The sequence below is a fragment of the Rhinoderma darwinii genome, assembly GCF_050947455.1.
Source record: "Rhinoderma darwinii isolate aRhiDar2 chromosome 5 unlocalized genomic scaffold, aRhiDar2.hap1 SUPER_5_unloc_39, whole genome shotgun sequence".
NCBI lineage: Eukaryota > Metazoa > Chordata > Amphibia > Anura > Rhinodermatidae > Rhinoderma > Rhinoderma darwinii.
In genome coordinates, this window is record NW_027461797.1 from 74,110 (window position 1) to 93,945 (window position 19,836).

The window sequence follows — 19,836 nt, forward strand, 5'->3', positions numbered from 1 at the left end:
AGATCCCTTCAGAAAGACAGAAACAATAGCAAAGACAAAAAACACTTTTGGAATCTGCTTTTAGTCAACACATAAGGAAAGGGTGCACCGGTCCTGGAAATACTGCAATACCAGGTCAATGCGTGGAGTGGACAGAGCAAGCTCTATTTCCATCTCCCTGTTCTAAAAATCCATTTAATATATGGTCCCCAGATAGGGGACGTATCAGATATTAAACTGATAAGAACAGATACTACACTTGATCTTAGCCAAAAGGCCGAGAAGCGATAACCCGAACGGGCCGCGCGTTGCCCGAGCCTGCCCGATACTGCTGTTCAGCCCTTGCAGCGATTCAGCCTACTTCTAGGCAATTCCATGGGGCCCTGCAGGCTCACACACTCACAGCTACACGGGAGGTGAATAAAGGCCGGAGAGGAAGCCAGACAGGATTTGCTTCTTTTGCTTGCACCACAATGCAGTGCTGAAAGAGGAGGAATCTACATAAAAACGCCTTCCTGGCAACGCCCAAATGCCCTGCTGCCATGCAGATAAACACTGGCAGCGGCAGCAAGTGCATGCCCACAGCCACCCCTTGTTCCTTCACACCTTGTATCAGCTGTAATCCAGTCCAGTCCAGTGCTGCCTGCTGAGCAGCACTGACCAACACTGCCTGGGCCCAGGCTTTTATCTCTGAGGCCCCATTATGATGTCAGAAAGCTGGCTCTGGAATCCTGAGGGCTCCACTATGACACGTGCAAAGTTCCGTCTGAACTTTATATAAGACGGTGAGGCTCAGTCAGTCACTCAGTGTTGCCTGAGAGGGCAACACTGCAACAGCCGGCCGCCAGGCTGTCTTTTTTTTGCACAGCTAGTTGCCTCCAGGAGGCCACAAGAGGGAGACAAGGGACTGCAAAATGGAAAATAGGCATCCACCAACTTTACAGACAACTTCTCCTTGCTCCTACAACCTCCATCCTTGCACAGTTTGTTATTCTTCTAGGTAACATAGTAACAAATCCAAATTGCTGCTCTCTTTGTAGGCAAGCAAGGCTTTGTTGCAACTGCAATTCTTACTTCTTCTTGAAATGTAGGGACGACAGTACATTCCATCACATCCATCTAGTGTACACAGGTAGGTCCATTGTGGCGGGCAGGCGAGCGGGCGGGCTGCTTTATTGGCTGTTTGCTGTTCCCCTACTCCACTCCACTATTTGACTGTTGTGCTGCATCAATCAATCAATCAATCAATCAATCAATCAATCAATCAATCAATCAATCAATCAGTGGCTGGCTCAGGTGCAGCTCTTTAACTTACCTAAAAGGGAGGGCGGAGAGAAGACAAGGAAGGTGAATGAGGTGTTCCAATGTGAAATGCCGGAAACACAGAAACACAGACGACACACAACAAGAGGTGGCAATCTATTCATTAATTGCATTTAATCAATGAGCTCATTATCACTCATGCATTGTCCAACAGGTGTTGAAATAATGGGATTAAAAGGGGAGATCCCTTCAGAAAGACAGAAACAATAGCAAAGACAAAAAACACTTTTGGAATCTGCTTTTAGTCAACACATAAGGAAAGGGTGCACCGGTCCTGGAAATACTGCAATACCAGGTCAATGCGTGGAGTGGACAGAGCAAGCTCTATTTCCATCTCCCTGTTCTAAAAATCCATTTAATATATGGTCCCCAGATAGGGGACGTATCAGATATTAAACTGATAAGAACAGATACTACACTTGATCTTAGCCAAAAGGCCGAGAAGCGATAACCCGAACGGGCCGCGCGTTGCCCGAGCCTGCCCGATACTGCTGTTCAGCCCTTGCAGCGATTCAGCCTACTTCTAGGCAATTCCATGGGGCCCTGCAGGCTCACACACTCACAGCTACACGGGAGGTGAATAAAGGCCGGAGAGGAAGCCAGACAGGATTTGCTTCTTTTGCTTGCACCACAATGCAGTGCTGAAAGAGGAGGAATCTACATAAAAACGCCTTCCTGGCAACGCCCAAATGCCCTGCTGCCATGCAGATAAACACTGGCAGCGGCAGCAAGTGCATGCCCACAGCCACCCCTTGTTCCTTCACACCTTGTATCAGCTGTAATCCAGTCCAGTCCAGTGCTGCCTGCTGAGCAGCACTGACCAACACTGCCTGGGCCCAGGCTTTTATCTCTGAGGCCCCATTATGATGTCAGAAAGCTGGCTCTGGAATCCTGAGGGCTCCACTATGACACGTGCAAAGTTCCGTCTGAACTTTATATAAGACGGTGAGGCTCAGTCAGTCACTCAGTGTTGCCTGAGAGGGCAACACTGCAACAGCCGGCCGCCAGGCTGTCTTTTTTTTGCACAGCTAGTTGCCTCCAGGAGGCCACAAGAGGGAGACAAGGGACTGCAAAATGGAAAATAGGCATCCACCAACTTTACAGACAACTTCTCCTTGCTCCTACAACCTCCATCCTTGCACAGTTTGTTATTCTTCTAGGTAACATAGTAACAAATCCAAATTGCTGCTCTCTTTGTAGGCAAGCAAGGCTTTGTTGCAACTGCAATTCTTACTTCTTCTTGAAATGTAGGGACGACAGTACATTCCATCACATCCATCTAGTGTACACAGGTAGGTCCATTGTGGCGGGCAGGCGAGCGGGCGGGCTGCTTTATTGGCTGTTTGCTGTTCCCCTACTCCACTCCACTATTTGACTGTTGTGCTGCAATCAATCAATCAATCAATCAATCAATCAATCAATCAATCAATCAGTGGCTGGCTCAGGTGCAGCTCTTTAACTTACCTAAAAGGGAGGGCGGAGAGAAGACAAGGAAGGTGAATGAGGTGTTCCAATGTGAAATGCCGGAAACACAGAAACACAGACGACACACAACAAGAGGTGGCAATCTATTCATTAATTGCATTTAATCAATGAGCTCATTATCACTCATGCATTGTCCAACAGGTGTTGAAATAATGGGATTAAAAGGGGAGATCCCTTCAGAAAGACAGAAACAATAGCAAAGACAAAAAACACTTTTGGAATCTGCTTTTAGTCAACACATAAGGAAAGGGTGCACCGGTCCTGGAAATACTGCAATACCAGGTCAATGCGTGGAGTGGACAGAGCAAGCTCTATTTCCATCTCCCTGTTCTAAAAATCCATTTAATATATGGTCCCCAGATAGGGGACGTATCAGATATTAAACTGATAAGAACAGATACTACACTTGATCTTAGCCAAAAGGCCGAGAAGCGATAACCCGAACGGGCCGCGCGTTGCCCGAGCCTGCCCGATACTGCTGTTCAGCCCTTGCAGCGATTCAGCCTACTTCTAGGCAATTCCATGGGGCCCTGCAGGCTCACACACTCACAGCTACACGGGAGGTGAATAAAGGCCGGAGAGGAAGCCAGACAGGATTTGCTTCTTTTGCTTGCACCACAATGCAGTGCTGAAAGAGGAGGAATCTACATAAAAACGCCTTCCTGGCAACGCCCAAATGCCCTGCTGCCATGCAGATAAACACTGGCAGCGGCAGCAAGTGCATGCCCACAGCCACCCCTTGTTCCTTCACACCTTGTATCAGCTGTAATCCAGTCCAGTCCAGTGCTGCCTGCTGAGCAGCACTGACCAACACTGCCTGGGCCCAGGCTTTTATCTCTGAGGCCCCATTATGATGTCAGAAAGCTGGCTCTGGAATCCTAAGGGCTCCACTATGACACGTGCAAAGTTCCGTCTGAACTTTATATAAGACGGTGAGGCTCAGTCAGTCACTCAGTGTTGCCTGAGAGGGCAACACTGCAACAGCCGGCCGCCAGGCTGTCTTTTTTTTGCACAGCTAGTTGCCTCCAGGAGGCCACAAGAGGGAGACAAGGGACTGCAAAATGGAAAATAGGCATCCACCAACTTTACAGACAACTTCTCCTTGCTCCTACAACCTCCATCCTTGCACAGTTTGTTATTCTTCTAGGTAACATAGTAACAAATCCAAATTGCTGCTCTCTTTGTAGGCAAGCAAGGCTTTGTTGCAACTGCAATTCTTACTTCTTCTTGAAATGTAGGGACGACAGTACATTCCATCACATCCATCTAGTGTACACAGGTAGGTCCATTGTGGCGGGCAGGCGAGCGGGCGGGCTGCTTTATTGGCTGTTTGCTGTTCCCCTACTCCACTCCACTATTTGACTGTTGTGCTGCATCAATCAATCAATCAATCAATCAATCAATCAATCAATCAATCAATCAATCAGTGGCTGGCTCAGGTGCAGCTCTTTAACTTACCTAAAAGGGAGGGCGGAGAGAAGACAAGGAAGGTGAATGAGGTGTTCCAATGTGAAATGCCGGAAACACAGAAACACAGACGACACACAACAAGAGGTGGCAATCTATTCATTAATTGCATTTAATCAATGAGCTCATTATCACTCATGCATTGTCCAACAGGTGTTGAAATAATGGGATTAAAAGGGGAGATCCCTTCAGAAAGACAGAAACAATAGCAAAGACAAAAAACACTTTTGGAATCTGCTTTTAGTCAACACATAAGGAAAGGGTGCACCGGTCCTGGAAATACTGCAATACCAGGTCAATGCGTGGAGTGGACAGAGCAAGCTCTATTTCCATCTCCCTGTTCTAAAAATCCATTTAATATATGGTCCCCAGATAGGGGACGTATCAGATATTAAACTGATAAGAACAGATACTACACTTGATCTTAGCCAAAAGGCCGAGAAGCGATAACCCGAACGGGCCGCGCGTTGCCCGAGCCTGCCCGATACTGCTGTTCAGCCCTTGCAGCGATTCAGCCTACTTCTAGGCAATTCCATGGGGCCCTGCAGGCTCACACACTCACAGCTACACGGGAGGTGAATAAAGGCCGGAGAGGAAGCCAGACAGGATTTGCTTCTTTTGCTTGCACCACAATGCAGTGCTGAAAGAGGAGGAATCTACATAAAAACGCCTTCCTGGCAACGCCCAAATGCCCTGCTGCCATGCAGATAAACACTGGCAGCGGCAGCAAGTGCATGCCCACAGCCACCCCTTGTTCCTTCACACCTTGTATCAGCTGTAATCCAGTCCAGTCCAGTGCTGCCTGCTGAGCAGCACTGACCAACACTGCCTGGGCCCAGGCTTTTATCTCTGAGGCCCCATTATGATGTCAGAAAGCTGGCTCTGGAATCCTGAGGGCTCCACTATGACACGTGCAAAGTTCCGTCTGAACTTTATATAAGACGGTGAGGCTCAGTCAGTCACTCAGTGTTGCCTGAGAGGGCAACACTGCAACAGCCGGCCGCCAGGCTGTCTTTTTTTTGCACAGCTAGTTGCCTCCAGGAGGCCACAAGAGGGAGACAAGGGACTGCAAAATGGAAAATAGGCATCCACCAACTTTACAGACAACTTCTCCTTGCTCCTACAACCTCCATCCTTGCACAGTTTGTTATTCTTCTAGGTAACATAGTAACAAATCCAAATTGCTGCTCTCTTTGTAGGCAAGCAAGGCTTTGTTGCAACTGCAATTCTTACTTCTTCTTGAAATGTAGGGACGACAGTACATTCCATCACATCCATCTAGTGTACACAGGTAGGTCCATTGTGGCGGGCAGGCGAGCGGGCGGGCTGCTTTATTGGCTGTTTGCTGTTCCCCTACTCCACTCCACTATTTGACTGTTGTGCTGCATCAATCAATCAATCAATCAATCAATCAATCAATCAATCAATCAATCAGTGGCTGGCTCAGGTGCAGCTCTTTAACTTACCTAAAAGGGAGGGCGGAGAGAAGACAAGGAAGGTGAATGAGGTGTTCCAATGTGAAATGCCGGAAACACAGAAACACAGACGACACACAACAAGAGGTGGCAATCTATTCATTAATTGCATTTAATCAATGAGCTCATTATCACTCATGCATTGTCCAACAGGTGTTGAAATAATGGGATTAAAAGGGGAGATCCCTTCAGAAAGACAGAAACAATAGCAAAGACAAAAAACACTTTTGGAATCTGCTTTTAGTCAACACATAAGGAAAGGGTGCACCGGTCCTGGAAATACTGCAATACCAGGTCAATGCGTGGAGTGGACAGAGCAAGCTCTATTTCCATCTCCCTGTTCTAAAAATCCATTTAATATATGGTCCCCAGATAGGGGACGTATCAGATATTAAACTGATAAGAACAGATACTACACTTGATCTTAGCCAAAAGGCCGAGAAGCGATAACCCGAACGGGCCGCGCGTTGCCCGAGCCTGCCCGATACTGCTGTTCAGCCCTTGCAGCGATTCAGCCTACTTCTAGGCAATTCCATGGGGCCCTGCAGGCTCACACACTCACAGCTACACGGGAGGTGAATAAAGGCCGGAGAGGAAGCCAGACAGGATTTGCTTCTTTTGCTTGCACCACAATGCAGTGCTGAAAGAGGAGGAATCTACATAAAAACGCCTTCCTGGCAACGCCCAAATGCCCTGCTGCCATGCAGATAAACACTGGCAGCGGCAGCAAGTGCATGCCCACAGCCACCCCTTGTTCCTTCACACCTTGTATCAGCTGTAATCCAGTCCAGTCCAGTGCTGCCTGCTGAGCAGCACTGACCAACACTGCCTGGGCCCAGGCTTTTATCTCTGAGGCCCCATTATGATGTCAGAAAGCTGGCTCTGGAATCCTGAGGGCTCCACTATGACACGTGCAAAGTTCCGTCTGAACTTTATATAAGACGGTGAGGCTCAGTCAGTCACTCAGTGTTGCCTGAGAGGGCAACACTGCAACAGCCGGCCGCCAGGCTGTCTTTTTTTTGCACAGCTAGTTGCCTCCAGGAGGCCACAAGAGGGAGACAAGGGACTGCAAAATGGAAAATAGGCATCCACCAACTTTACAGACAACTTCTCCTTGCTCCTACAACCTCCATCCTTGCACAGTTTGTTATTCTTCTAGGTAACATAGTAACAAATCCAAATTGCTGCTCTCTTTGTAGGCAAGCAAGGCTTTGTTGCAACTGCAATTCTTACTTCTTCTTGAAATGTAGGGACGACAGTACATTCCATCACATCCATCTAGTGTACACAGGTAGGTCCATTGTGGCGGGCAGGCGAGCGGGCGGGCTGCTTTATTGGCTGTTTGCTGTTCCCCTACTCCACTCCACTATTTGACTGTTGTGCTGCATCAATCAATCAATCAATCAATCAATCAATCAATCAATCAATCAATCAATCAATCAATCAGTGGCTGGCTCAGGTGCAGCTCTTTAACTTACCTAAAAGGGAGGGCGGAGAGAAGACAAGGAAGGTGAATGAGGTGTTCCAATGTGAAATGCCGGAAACACAGAAACACAGACGACACACAACAAGAGGTGGCAATCTATTCATTAATTGCATTTAATCAATGAGCTCATTATCACTCATGCATTGTCCAACAGGTGTTGAAATAATGGGATTAAAAGGGGAGATCCCTTCAGAAAGACAGAAACAATAGCAAAGACAAAAAACACTTTTGGAATCTGCTTTTAGTCAACACATAAGGAAAGGGTGCACCGGTCCTGGAAATACTGCAATACCAGGTCAATGCGTGGAGTGGACAGAGCAAGCTCTATTTCCATCTCCCTGTTCTAAAAATCCATTTAATATATGGTCCCCAGATAGGGGACGTATCAGATATTAAACTGATAAGAACAGATACTACACTTGATCTTAGCCAAAAGGCCGAGAAGCGATAACCCGAACGGGCCGCGCGTTGCCCGAGCCTGCCCGATACTGCTGTTCAGCCCTTGCAGCGATTCAGCCTACTTCTAGGCAATTCCATGGGGCCCTGCAGGCTCACACACTCACAGCTACACGGGAGGTGAATAAAGGCCGGAGAGGAAGCCAGACAGGATTTGCTTCTTTTGCTTGCACCACAATGCAGTGCTGAAAGAGGAGGAATCTACATAAAAACGCCTTCCTGGCAACGCCCAAATGCCCTGCTGCCATGCAGATAAACACTGGCAGCGGCAGCAAGTGCATGCCCACAGCCACCCCTTGTTCCTTCACACCTTGTATCAGCTGTAATCCAGTCCAGTCCAGTGCTGCCTGCTGAGCAGCACTGACCAACACTGCCTGGGCCCAGGCTTTTATCTCTGAGGCCCCATTATGATGTCAGAAAGCTGGCTCTGGAATCCTGAGGGCTCCACTATGACACGTGCAAAGTTCCGTCTGAACTTTATATAAGACGGTGAGGCTCAGTCAGTCACTCAGTGTTGCCTGAGAGGGCAACACTGCAACAGCCGGCCGCCAGGCTGTCTTTTTTTTGCACAGCTAGTTGTCTCCAGGAGGCCACAAGAGGGAGACAAGGGACTGCAAAATGGAAAATAGGCATCCACCAACTTTACAGACAACTTCTCCTTGCTCCTACAACCTCCATCCTTGCACAGTTTGTTATTCTTCTAGGTAACATAGTAACAAATCCAAATTGCTGCTCTCTTTGTAGGCAAGCAAGGCTTTGTTGCAACTGCAATTCTTACTTCTTCTTGAAATGTAGGGACGACAGTACATTCCATCACATCCATCTAGTGTACACAGGTAGGTCCATTGTGGCGGGCAGGCGAGCGGGCGGGCTGCTTTATTGGCTGTTTGCTGTTCCCCTACTCCACTCCACTATTTGACTGTTGTGCTGCATCAATCAATCAATCAATCAATCAATCAATCAATCAATCAATCAGTGGCTGGCTCAGGTGCAGCTCTTTAACTTACCTAAAAGGGAGGGCGGAGAGAAGACAAGGAAGGTGAATGAGGTGTTCCAATGTGAAATGCCGGAAACACAGAAACACAGACGACACACAACAAGAGGTGGCAATCTATTCATTAATTGCATTTAATCAATGAGCTCATTATCACTCATGCATTGTCCAACAGGTGTTGAAATAATGGGATTAAAAGGGGAGATCCCTTCAGAAAGACAGAAACAATAGCAAAGACAAAAAACACTTTTGGAATCTGCTTTTAGTCAACACATAAGGAAAGGGTGCACCGGTCCTGGAATGCAATACCAGGTCAATGCGTGGAGTGGACAGAGCAAGCTCTATTTCCATCTCCCTGTTCTAAAAATCCATTTAATATATGGTCCCCAGATAGGGGACGTATCAGATATTAAACTGATAAGAACAGATACTACACTTGATCTTAGCCAAAAGGCCGAGAAGCGATAACCCGAACGGGCCGCGCGTTGCCCGAGCCTGCCCGATACTGCTGTTCAGCCCTTGCAGCGATTCAGCCTACTTCTAGGCAATTCCATGGGGCCCTGCAGGCTCACACACTCACAGCTACACGGGAGGTGAATAAAGGCCGGAGAGGAAGCCAGACAGGATTTGCTTCTTTTGCTTGCACCACAATGCAGTGCTGAAAGAGGAGGAATCTACATAAAAACGCCTTCCTGGCAACGCCCAAATGCCCTGCTGCCATGCAGATAAACACTGGCAGCGGCAGCAAGTGCATGCCCACAGCCACCCCTTGTTCCTTCACACCTTGTATCAGCTGTAATCCAGTCCAGTCCAGTGCTGCCTGCTGAGCAGCACTGACCAACACTGCCTGGGCCCAGGCTTTTATCTCTGAGGCCCCATTATGATGTCAGAAAGCTGGCTCTGGAATCCTGAGGGCTCCACTATGACACGTGCAAAGTTCCGTCTGAACTTTATATAAGACGGTGAGGCTCAGTCAGTCACTCAGTGTTGCCTGAGAGGGCAACACTGCAACAGCCGGCCGCCAGGCTGTCTTTTTTTTGCACAGCTAGTTGCCTCCAGGAGGCCACAAGAGGGAGACAAGGGACTGCAAAATGGAAAATAGGCATCCACCAACTTTACAGACAACTTCTCCTTGCTCCTACAACCTCCATCCTTGCACAGTTTGTTATTCTTCTAGGTAACATAGTAACAAATCCAAATTGCTGCTCTCTTTGTAGGCAAGCAAGGCTTTGTTGCAACTGCAATTCTTACTTCTTCTTGAAATGTAGGGACGACAGTACATTCCATCACATCCATCTAGTGTACACAGGTAGGTCCATTGTGGCGGGCAGGCGAGCGGGCGGGCTGCTTTATTGGCTGTTTGCTGTTCCCCTACTCCACTCCACTATTTGACTGTTGTGCTGCATCAATCAATCAATCAATCAATCAATCAATCAATCAATCAATCAATCAATCAATCAATCAGTGGCTGGCTCAGGTGCAGCTCTTTAACTTACCTAAAAGGGAGGGCGGAGAGAAGACAAGGAAGGTGAATGAGGTGTTCCAATGTGAAATGCCGGAAACACAGAAACACAGACGACACACAACAAGAGGTGGCAATCTATTCATTAATTGCATTTAATCAATGAGCTCATTATCACTCATGCATTGTCCAACAGGTGTTGAAATAATGGGATTAAAAGGGGAGATCCCTTCAGAAAGACAGAAACAATAGCAAAGACAAAAAACACTTTTGGAATCTGCTTTTAGTCAACACATAAGGAAAGGGTGCACCGGTCCTGGAAATACTGCAATACCAGGTCAATGCGTGGAGTGGACAGAGCAAGCTCTATTTCCATCTCCCTGTTCTAAAAATCCATTTAATATATGGTCCCCAGATAGGGGACGTATCAGATATTAAACTGATAAGAACAGATACTACACTTGATCTTAGCCAAAAGGCCGAGAAGCGATAACCCGAACGGGCCGCGCGTTGCCCGAGCCTGCCCGATACTGCTGTTCAGCCCTTGCAGCGATTCAGCCTACTTCTAGGCAATTCCATGGGGCCCTGCAGGCTCACACACTCACAGCTACACGGGAGGTGAATAAAGGCCGGAGAGGAAGCCAGACAGGATTTGCTTCTTTTGCTTGCACCACAATGCAGTGCTGAAAGAGGAGGAATCTACATAAAAACGCCTTCCTGGCAACGCCCAAATGCCCTGCTGCCATGCAGATAAACACTGGCAGCGGCAGCAAGTGCATGCCCACAGCCACCCCTTGTTCCTTCACACCTTGTATCAGCTGTAATCCAGTCCAGTCCAGTGCTGCCTGCTGAGCAGCACTGACCAACACTGCCTGGGCCCAGGCTTTTATCTCTGAGGCCCCATTATGATGTCAGAAAGCTGGCTCTGGAATCCTGAGGGCTCCACTATGACACGTGCAAAGTTCCGTCTGAACTTTATATAAGACGGTGAGGCTCAGTCAGTCACTCAGTGTTGCCTGAGAGGGCAACACTGCAACAGCCGGCCGCCAGGCTGTCTTTTTTTTGCACAGCTAGTTGCCTCCAGGAGGCCACAAGAGGGAGACAAGGGACTGCAAAATGGAAAATAGGCATCCACCAACTTTACAGACAACTTCTCCTTGCTCCTACAACCTCCATCCTTGCACAGTTTGTTATTCTTCTAGGTAACATAGTAACAAATCCAAATTGCTGCTCTCTTTGTAGGCAAGCAAGGCTTTGTTGCAACTGCAATTCTTACTTCTTCTTGAAATGTAGGGACGACAGTACATTCCATCACATCCATCTAGTGTACACAGGTAGGTCCATTGTGGCGGGCAGGCGAGCGGGCGGGCTGCTTTATTGGCTGTTTGCTGTTCCCCTACTCCACTCCACTATTTGACTGTTGTGCTGCATCAATCAATCAATCAATCAATCAATCAATCAATCAATCAATCAATCAATCAATCAATCAATCAGTGGCTGGCTCAGGTGCAGCTCTTTAACTTACCTAAAAGGGAGGGCGGAGAGAAGACAAGGAAGGTGAATGAGGTGTTCCAATGTGAAATGCCGGAAACACAGAAACACAGACGACACACAACAAGAGGTGGCAATCTATTCATTAATTGCATTTAATCAATGAGCTCATTATCACTCATGCATTGTCCAACAGGTGTTGAAATAATGGGATTAAAAGGGGAGATCCCTTCAGAAAGACAGAAACAATAGCAAAGACAAAAAACACTTTTGGAATCTGCTTTTAGTCAACACATAAGGAAAGGGTGCACCGGTCCTGGAAATACTGCAATACCAGGTCAATGCGTGGAGTGGACAGAGCAAGCTCTATTTCCATCTCCCTGTTCTAAAAATCCATTTAATATATGGTCCCCAGATAGGGGACGTATCAGATATTAAACTGATAAGAACAGATACTACACTTGATCTTAGCCAAAAGGCCGAGAAGCGATAACCCGAACGGGCCGCGCGTTGCCCGAGCCTGCCCGATACTGCTGTTCAGCCCTTGCAGCGATTCAGCCTACTTCTAGGCAATTCCATGGGGCCCTGCAGGCTCACACACTCACAGCTACACGGGAGGTGAATAAAGGCCGGAGAGGAAGCCAGACAGGATTTGCTTCTTTTGCTTGCACCACAATGCAGTGCTGAAAGAGGAGGAATCTACATAAAAACGCCTTCCTGGCAACGCCCAAATGCCCTGCTGCCATGCAGATAAACACTGGCAGCGGCAGCAAGTGCATGCCCACAGCCACCCCTTGTTCCTTCACACCTTGTATCAGCTGTAATCCAGTCCAGTCCAGTGCTGCCTGCTGAGCAGCACTGACCAACACTGCCTGGGCCCAGGCTTTTATCTCTGAGGCCCCATTATGATGTCAGAAAGCTGGCTCTGGAATCCTGAGGGCTCCACTATGACACGTGCAAAGTTCCGTCTGAACTTTATATAAGACGGTGAGGCTCAGTCAGTCACTCAGTGTTGCCTGAGAGGGCAACACTGCAACAGCCGGCCGCCAGGCTGTCTTTTTTTTGCACAGCTAGTTGCCTCCAGGAGGCCACAAGAGGGAGACAAGGGACTGCAAAATGGAAAATAGGCATCCACCAACTTTACAGACAACTTCTCCTTGCTCCTACAACCTCCATCCTTGCACAGTTTGTTATTCTTCTAGGTAACATAGTAACAAATCCAAATTGCTGCTCTCTTTGTAGGCAAGCAAGGCTTTGTTGCAACTGCAATTCTTACTTCTTCTTGAAATGTAGGGACGACAGTACATTCCATCACATCCATCTAGTGTACACAGGTAGGTCCATTGTGGCGGGCAGGCGAGCGGGCGGGCTGCTTTATTGGCTGTTTGCTGTTCCCCTACTCCACTCCACTATTTGACTGTTGTGCTGCATCAATCAATCAATCAATCAATCAATCAATCAATCAATCAATCAATCAATCAATCAGTGGCTGGCTCAGGTGCAGCTCTTTAACTTACCTAAAAGGGAGGGCGGAGAGAAGACAAGGAAGGTGAATGAGGTGTTCCAATGTGAAATGCCGGAAACACAGAAACACAGACGACACACAACAAGAGGTGGCAATCTATTCATTAATTGCATTTAATCAATGAGCTCATTATCACTCATGCATTGTCCAACAGGTGTTGAAATAATGGGATTAAAAGGGGAGATCCCTTCAGAAAGACAGAAACAATAGCAAAGACAAAAAACACTTTTGGAATCTGCTTTTAGTCAACACATAAGGAAAGGGTGCACCGGTCCTGGAAATACTGCAATACCAGGTCAATGCGTGGAGTGGACAGAGCAAGCTCTATTTCCATCTCCCTGTTCTAAAAATCCATTTAATATATGGTCCCCAGATAGGGGACGTATCAGATATTAAACTGATAAGAACAGATACTACACTTGATCTTAGCCAAAAGGCCGAGAAGCGATAACCCGAACGGGCCGCGCGTTGCCCGAGCCTGCCCGATACTGCTGTTCAGCCCTTGCAGCGATTCAGCCTACTTCTAGGCAATTCCATGGGGCCCTGCAGGCTCACACACTCACAGCTACACGGGAGGTGAATAAAGGCCGGAGAGGAAGCCAGACAGGATTTGCTTCTTTTGCTTGCACCACAATGCAGTGCTGAAAGAGGAGGAATCTACATAAAAACGCCTTCCTGGCAACGCCCAAATGCCCTGCTGCCATGCAGATAAACACTGGCAGCGGCAGCAAGTGCATGCCCACAGCCACCCCTTGTTCCTTCACACCTTGTATCAGCTGTAATCCAGTCCAGTCCAGTGCTGCCTGCTGAGCAGCACTGACCAACACTGCCTGGGCCCAGGCTTTTATCTCTGAGGCCCCATTATGATGTCAGAAAGCTGGCTCTGGAATCCTGAGGGCTCCACTATGACACGTGCAAAGTTCCGTCTGAACTTTATATAAGACGGTGAGGCTCAGTCAGTCACTCAGTGTTGCCTGAGAGGGCAACACTGCAACAGCCGGCCGCCAGGCTGTCTTTTTTTTGCACAGCTAGTTGCCTCCAGGAGGCCACAAGAGGGAGACAAAGGACTGCAAAATGGAAAATAGGCATCCACCAACTTTACAGACAACTTCTCCTTGCTCCTACAACCTCCATCCTTGCACAGTTTGTTATTCTTCTAGGTAACATAGTAACAAATCCAAATTGCTGCTCTCTTTGTAGGCAAGCAAGGCTTTGTTGCAACTGCAATTCTTACTTCTTCTTGAAATGTAGGGACGACAGTACATTCCATCACATCCATCTAGTGTACACAGGTAGGTCCATTGTGGCGGGCAGGCGAGCGGGCGGGCTGCTTTATTGGCTGTTTGCTGTTCCCCTACTCCACTCCACTATTTGACTGTTGTGCTGCATCAATCAATCAATCAATCAATCAATCAATCAATCAATCAATCAATCAATCAATCAATCAATCAATCAATCAATCAATCAGTGGCTGGCTCAGGTGCAGCTCTTTAACTTACCTAAAAGGGAGGGCGGAGAGAAGACAAGGAAGGTGAATGAGGTGTTCCAATGTGAAATGCCGGAAACACAGAAACACAGACGACACACAACAAGAGGTGGCAATCTATTCATTAATTGCATTTAATCAATGAGCTCATTATCACTCATGCATTGTCCAACAGGTGTTGAAATAATGGGATTAAAAGGGGAGATCCCTTCAGAAAGACAGAAACAATAGCAAAGACAAAAAACACTTTTGGAATCTGCTTTTAGTCAACACATAAGGAAAGGGTGCACCGGTCCTGGAAATACTGCAATACCAGGTCAATGCGTGGAGTGGACAGAGCAAGCTCTATTTCCATCTCCCTGTTCTAACAAGCTCTATTTCCATCTCCCTGTTCTAAAAATCCATTTAATATATGGTCCCCAGATAGGGGACGTATCAGATATTAAACTGATAAGAACAGATACTACACTTGATCTTAGCCAAAAGGCCGAGAAGCGATAACCCGAACGGGCCGCGCGTTGCCCGAGCCTGCCCGATACTGCTGTTCAGCCCTTGCAGCGATTCAGCCTACTTCTAGGCAATTCCATGGGGCCCTGCAGGCTCACACACTCACAGCTACACGGGAGGTGAATAAAGGCCGGAGAGGAAGCCAGACAGGATTTGCTTCTTTTGCTTGCACCACAATGCAGTGCTGAAAGAGGAGGAATCTACATAAAAACGCCTTCCTGGCAACGCCCAAATGCCCTGCTGCCATGCAGATAAACACTGGCAGCGGCAGCAAGTGCATGCCCACAGCCACCCCTTGTTCCTTCACACCTTGTATCAGCTGTAATCCAGTCCAGTCCAGTGCTGCCTGCTGAGCAGCACTGACCAACACTGCCTGGGCCCAGGCTTTTATCTCTGAGGCCCCATTATGATGTCAGAAAGCTGGCTCTGGAATCCTGAGGGCTCCACTATGACACGTGCAAAGTTCCGTCTGAACTTTATATAAGACGGTGAGGCTCAGTCAGTCACTCAGTGTTGCCTGAGAGGGCAACACTGCAACAGCCGGCCGCCAGGCTGTCTTTTTTTTGCACAGCTAGTTGCCTCCAGGAGGCCACAAGAGGGAGACAAGGGACTGCAAAATGGAAAATAGGCATCCACCAACTTTACAGACAACTTCTCCTTGCTCCTACAACCTCCATCCTTGCACAGTTTGTTATTCTTCTAGGTAACATAGTAACAAATCCAAATTGCTGCTCTCTTTGTAGGCAAGCAAGGCTTTGTTGCAACTGCAATTCTTACTTCTTCTTGAAATGTAGGGACGACAGTACATTCCATCACATCCATCTAGTGTACACAGGTAGGTCCATTGTGGCGGGCAGGCGAGCGGGCGGGCTGCTCTATTGGCTGTTTGCTGTTCCCCTACTCCACTCCACTATTTGACTGTTGTGCTGCATCAATCAATCAATCAATCAATCAATCAATCAATCAATCAGTGGCTGGCTCAGGTGCAGCTCTTTAACTTACCTAAAAGGGAGGGTGGAGAGAAGACAAGGAAGGTGAATGAGGTGTTCCAATGTGAAATGCCGGAAACACAGAAACACAGACGACACACAACAAGAGGTGGCAATCTATTCATTAATTGCATTTAATCAATGAGCTCATTATCACTCATGCATTGTCCAACAGGTGTTGAAATAATGGGATTAAAAGGGGAGATCCCTTCAGAAAGACAGAAACAATAGCAAAGACAAAAAACACTTTTGGAATCTGCTTTTAGTCAACACATAAGGAAAGGGTGCACCGGTCCTGGAAATACTGCAATACCAGGTCAATGCGTGGAGTGGACAGAGCAAGCTCTATTTCCATCTCCCTGTTCTAAAAATCCATTTAATATATGGTCCCCAGATAGGGGACGTATCAGATATTAAACTGATAAGAACAGATACTACACTTGATCTTAGCCAAAAGGCCGAGAAGCGATAACCCGAACGGGCCGCGCGTTGCCCGAGCCTGCCCGATACTGCTGTTCAGCCCTTGCAGCGATTCAGCCTACTTCTAGGCAATTCCATGGGGCCCTGCAGGCTCACACACTCACAGCTACACGGGAGGTGAATAAAGGCCGGAGAGGAAGCCAGACAGGATTTGCTTCTTTTGCTTGCACCACAATGCAGTGCTGAAAGAGGAGGAATCTACATAAAAACGCCTTCCTGGCAACGCCCAAATGCCCTGCTGCCATGCAGATAAACACTGGCAGCGGCAGCAAGTGCATGCCCACAGCCACCCCTTGTTCCTTCACACCTTGTATCAGCTGTAATCCAGTCCAGTCCAGTGCTGCCTGCTGAGCAGCACTGACCAACACTGCCTGGGCCCAGGCTTTTATCTCTGAGGCCCCATTATGATGTCAGAAAGCTGGCTCTGGAATCCTGAGGGCTCCACTATGACACGTGCAAAGTTCCGTCTGAACTTTATATAAGACGGTGAGGCTCAGTCAGTCACTCAGTGTTGCCTGAGAGGGCAACACTGCAACAGCCGGCCGCCAGGCTGTCTTTTTTTTGCACAGCTAGTTGCCTCCAGGAGGCCACAAGAGGGAGACAAGGGACTGCAAAATGGAAAATAGGCATCCACCAACTTTACAGACAACTTCTCCTTGCTCCTACAACCTCCATCCTTGCACAGTTTGTTATTCTTCTAGGTAACATAGTAACAAATCCAAATTGCTGCTCTCTTTGTAGGCAAGCAAGGCTTTGTTGCAACTGCAATTCTTACTTCTTCTTGAAATGTAGGGACGACAGTACATTCCATCACATCCATCTAGTGTACACAGGTAGGTCCATTGTGGCGGGCAGGCGAGCGGGCGGGCTGCTTTATTGGCTGTTTGCTGTTCCCCTACTCCACTCCACTATTTGACTGTTGTGCTGCATCAATCAATCAATCAATCAATCAATCAATCAATCAATCAATCAATCAATCAATCAATCAATCAGTGGCTGGCTCAGGTGCAGCTCTTTAACTTACCTAAAAGGGAGGGCGGAGAGAAGACAAGGAAGGTGAATGAGGTGTTCCAATGTGAAATGCCGGAAACACAGAAACACAGACGACACACAACAAGAGGTGGCAATCTATTCATTAATTGCATTTAATCAATGAGCTCATTATCACTCATGCATTGTCCAACAGGTGTTGAAATAATGGGATTAAAAGGGGAGATCCCTTCAGAAAGACAGAAACAATAGCAAAGACAAAAAACACTTTTGGAATCTGCTTTTAGTCAACACATAAGGAAAGGGTGCACCGGTCCTGGAAATACTGCAATACCAGGTCAATGCGTGGAGTGGACAGAGCAAGCTCTATTTCCATCTCCCTGTTCTAAAAATCCATTTAATATATGGTCCCCAGATAGGGGACGTATCAGATATTAAACTGATAAGAACAGATACTACACTTGATCTTAGCCAAAAGGCCGAGAAGCGATAACCCGAACGGGCCGCGCGTTGCCCGAGCCTGCCCGATACTGCTGTTCAGCCCTTGCAGCGATTCAGCCTACTTCTAGGCAATTCCATGGGGCCCTGCAGGCTCACACACTCACAGCTACACGGGAGGTGAATAAAGGCCGGAGAGGAAGCCAGACAGGATTTGCTTCTTTTGCTTGCACCACAATGCAGTGCTGAAAGAGGAGGAATCTACATAAAAACGCCTTCCTGGCAACGCCCAAATGCCCTGCTGCCATGCAGATAAACACTGGCAGCGGCAGCAAGTGCATGCCCACAGCCACCCCTTGTTCCTTCACACCTTGTATCAGCTGTAATCCAGTCCAGTCCAGTGCTGCCTGCTGAGCAGCACTGACCAACACTGCCTGGGCCCAGGCTTTTATCTCTGAGGCCCCATTATGATGTCAGAAAGCTGGCTCTGGAATCCTGAGGGCTCCACTATGATACGTGCAAAGTTCCGTCTGAACTTTATATAAGACGGTGAGGCTCAGTCAGTCACTCAGTGTTGCCTGAGAGGGCAACACTGCAACAGCCGGCCGCCAGGCTGTCTTTTTTTTGCACAGCTAGTTGCCTCCAGGAGGCCACAAGAGGGAGACAAGGGACTGCAAAATGGAAAATAGGCATCCACCAACTTTACAGACAACTTCTCCTTGCTCCTACAACCTCCATCCTTGCACAGTTTGTTATTCTTCTAGGTAACATAGTAACAAATCCAAATTGCTGCTCTCTTTGTAGGCAAGCAAGGCTTTGTTGCAACTGCAATTCTTACTTCTTCTTGAAATGTAGGGACGACAGTACATTCCATCACATCCATCTAGTGTACACAGGTAGGTCCATTGTGGCGGGCAGGCGAGCGGGCGGGCTGCTTTATTGGCTGTTTGCTGTTCCCCTACTCCACTCCACTATTTGACTGTTGTGCTGCATCAATCAATCAATCAATCAATCAATCAATCAATCAATCAATCAATCAATCAGTGGCTGGCTCAGGTGCAGCTCTTTAACTTACCTAAAAGGGAGGGCGGAGAGAAGACAAGGAAGGTGAATGAGGTGTTCCAATGTGAAATGCCGGAAACACAGAAACAGATGACACACAACAAGAGGTGGCAATCTATTCATTAATTGCATTTAATCAATGAGCTCATTATCACTCATGCATTGTCCAACAGGTGTTGAAATAATGGGATTAAAAGGGGAGATCCCTTCAGAAAGACAGAAACAATAGCAAAGACAAAAAACACTTTTGGAATCTGCTTTTAGTCAACACATAAGGAAAGGGTGCACCGGTCCTGGAAATACTGCAATACCAGGTCAATGCGTGGAGTGGACAGAGCAAGCTCTATTTCCATCTCCCTGTTCTAAAAATCCATTTAATATATGGTCCCCAGATAGGGGACGTATCAGATATTAAACTGATAAGAACAGATACTACACTTGATCTTAGCCAAAAGGCCGAGAAGCGATAACCCGAACGGGCCGCGCGTTGCCCGAGCCTGCCCGATACTGCTGTTCAGCCCTTGCAGCGATTCAGCCTACTTCTAGGCAATTCCATGGGGCCCTGCAGGCTCACACACTCACAGCTACACGGGAGGTGAATAAAGGCCGGAGAGGAAGCCAGACAGGATTTGCTTCTTTTGCTTGCACCACAATGCAGTGCTGAAAGAGGAGGAATCTACATAAAAACGCCTTCCTGGCAACGCCCAAATGCCCTGCTGCCATGCAGATAAACACTGGCAG

The 19,836-nt window shown here is 47.7% G+C and overlaps 13 non-coding genes and 1 pseudogene across 13 annotated transcripts; all 14 read right to left on the reverse strand.

Moving 5' to 3' along the window:
• Positions 1 to 77: 77 nt before the first annotated feature.
• LOC142692646 (U2 spliceosomal RNA) lies at positions 78 to 268 on the reverse strand. The gene has a single exon (XR_012861071.1). It is a non-coding gene; the product is annotated as a U2 spliceosomal RNA (small nuclear RNA).
• A 1,292-nt stretch (positions 269 to 1,560) lies between these two features.
• On the reverse strand, positions 1,561 to 1,751 carry LOC142692658 (U2 spliceosomal RNA). The gene has a single exon (XR_012861082.1). It is a non-coding gene; the product is annotated as a U2 spliceosomal RNA (small nuclear RNA).
• Positions 1,752 to 3,032: 1,281 nt separating this feature from the next.
• Positions 3,033 to 3,223, reverse strand: LOC142692670 (U2 spliceosomal RNA). The gene has a single exon (XR_012861093.1). It is a non-coding gene; the product is annotated as a U2 spliceosomal RNA (small nuclear RNA).
• A 1,288-nt stretch (positions 3,224 to 4,511) lies between these two features.
• Positions 4,512 to 4,702, reverse strand: LOC142692682 (U2 spliceosomal RNA). Its single transcript, XR_012861104.1, has one exon. It is a non-coding gene; the product is annotated as a U2 spliceosomal RNA (small nuclear RNA).
• Positions 4,703 to 5,986: 1,284 nt separating this feature from the next.
• LOC142692694 (U2 spliceosomal RNA) lies at positions 5,987 to 6,177 on the reverse strand. The gene has a single exon (XR_012861115.1). It is a non-coding gene; the product is annotated as a U2 spliceosomal RNA (small nuclear RNA).
• Positions 6,178 to 7,473: 1,296 nt separating this feature from the next.
• On the reverse strand, positions 7,474 to 7,664 carry LOC142691857 (U2 spliceosomal RNA). The gene has a single exon (XR_012860370.1). It is a non-coding gene; the product is annotated as a U2 spliceosomal RNA (small nuclear RNA).
• Positions 7,665 to 8,944: 1,280 nt separating this feature from the next.
• On the reverse strand, positions 8,945 to 9,131 carry LOC142692153 (U2 spliceosomal RNA). The gene has a single exon (XR_012860637.1). It is a non-coding gene; the product is annotated as a U2 spliceosomal RNA (small nuclear RNA).
• Positions 9,132 to 10,427: 1,296 nt separating this feature from the next.
• Positions 10,428 to 10,618, reverse strand: LOC142691870 (U2 spliceosomal RNA). The gene has a single exon (XR_012860381.1). It is a non-coding gene; the product is annotated as a U2 spliceosomal RNA (small nuclear RNA).
• A 1,300-nt stretch (positions 10,619 to 11,918) lies between these two features.
• On the reverse strand, positions 11,919 to 12,109 carry LOC142691882 (U2 spliceosomal RNA). The gene has a single exon (XR_012860392.1). It is a non-coding gene; the product is annotated as a U2 spliceosomal RNA (small nuclear RNA).
• A 1,292-nt stretch (positions 12,110 to 13,401) lies between these two features.
• Positions 13,402 to 13,592, reverse strand: LOC142691895 (U2 spliceosomal RNA). The gene has a single exon (XR_012860403.1). It is a non-coding gene; the product is annotated as a U2 spliceosomal RNA (small nuclear RNA).
• A 1,316-nt stretch (positions 13,593 to 14,908) lies between these two features.
• On the reverse strand, positions 14,909 to 15,128 carry LOC142692161 (U2 spliceosomal RNA; annotated as a pseudogene).
• Positions 15,129 to 16,404: 1,276 nt separating this feature from the next.
• Positions 16,405 to 16,595, reverse strand: LOC142691907 (U2 spliceosomal RNA). Its single transcript, XR_012860414.1, has one exon. It is a non-coding gene; the product is annotated as a U2 spliceosomal RNA (small nuclear RNA).
• Positions 16,596 to 17,895: 1,300 nt separating this feature from the next.
• Positions 17,896 to 18,086, reverse strand: LOC142691920 (U2 spliceosomal RNA). The gene has a single exon (XR_012860426.1). It is a non-coding gene; the product is annotated as a U2 spliceosomal RNA (small nuclear RNA).
• Positions 18,087 to 19,372: 1,286 nt separating this feature from the next.
• LOC142691932 (U2 spliceosomal RNA) lies at positions 19,373 to 19,563 on the reverse strand. The gene has a single exon (XR_012860437.1). It is a non-coding gene; the product is annotated as a U2 spliceosomal RNA (small nuclear RNA).
• Between the last annotated feature and the right edge of the window lie 273 nt (positions 19,564 to 19,836).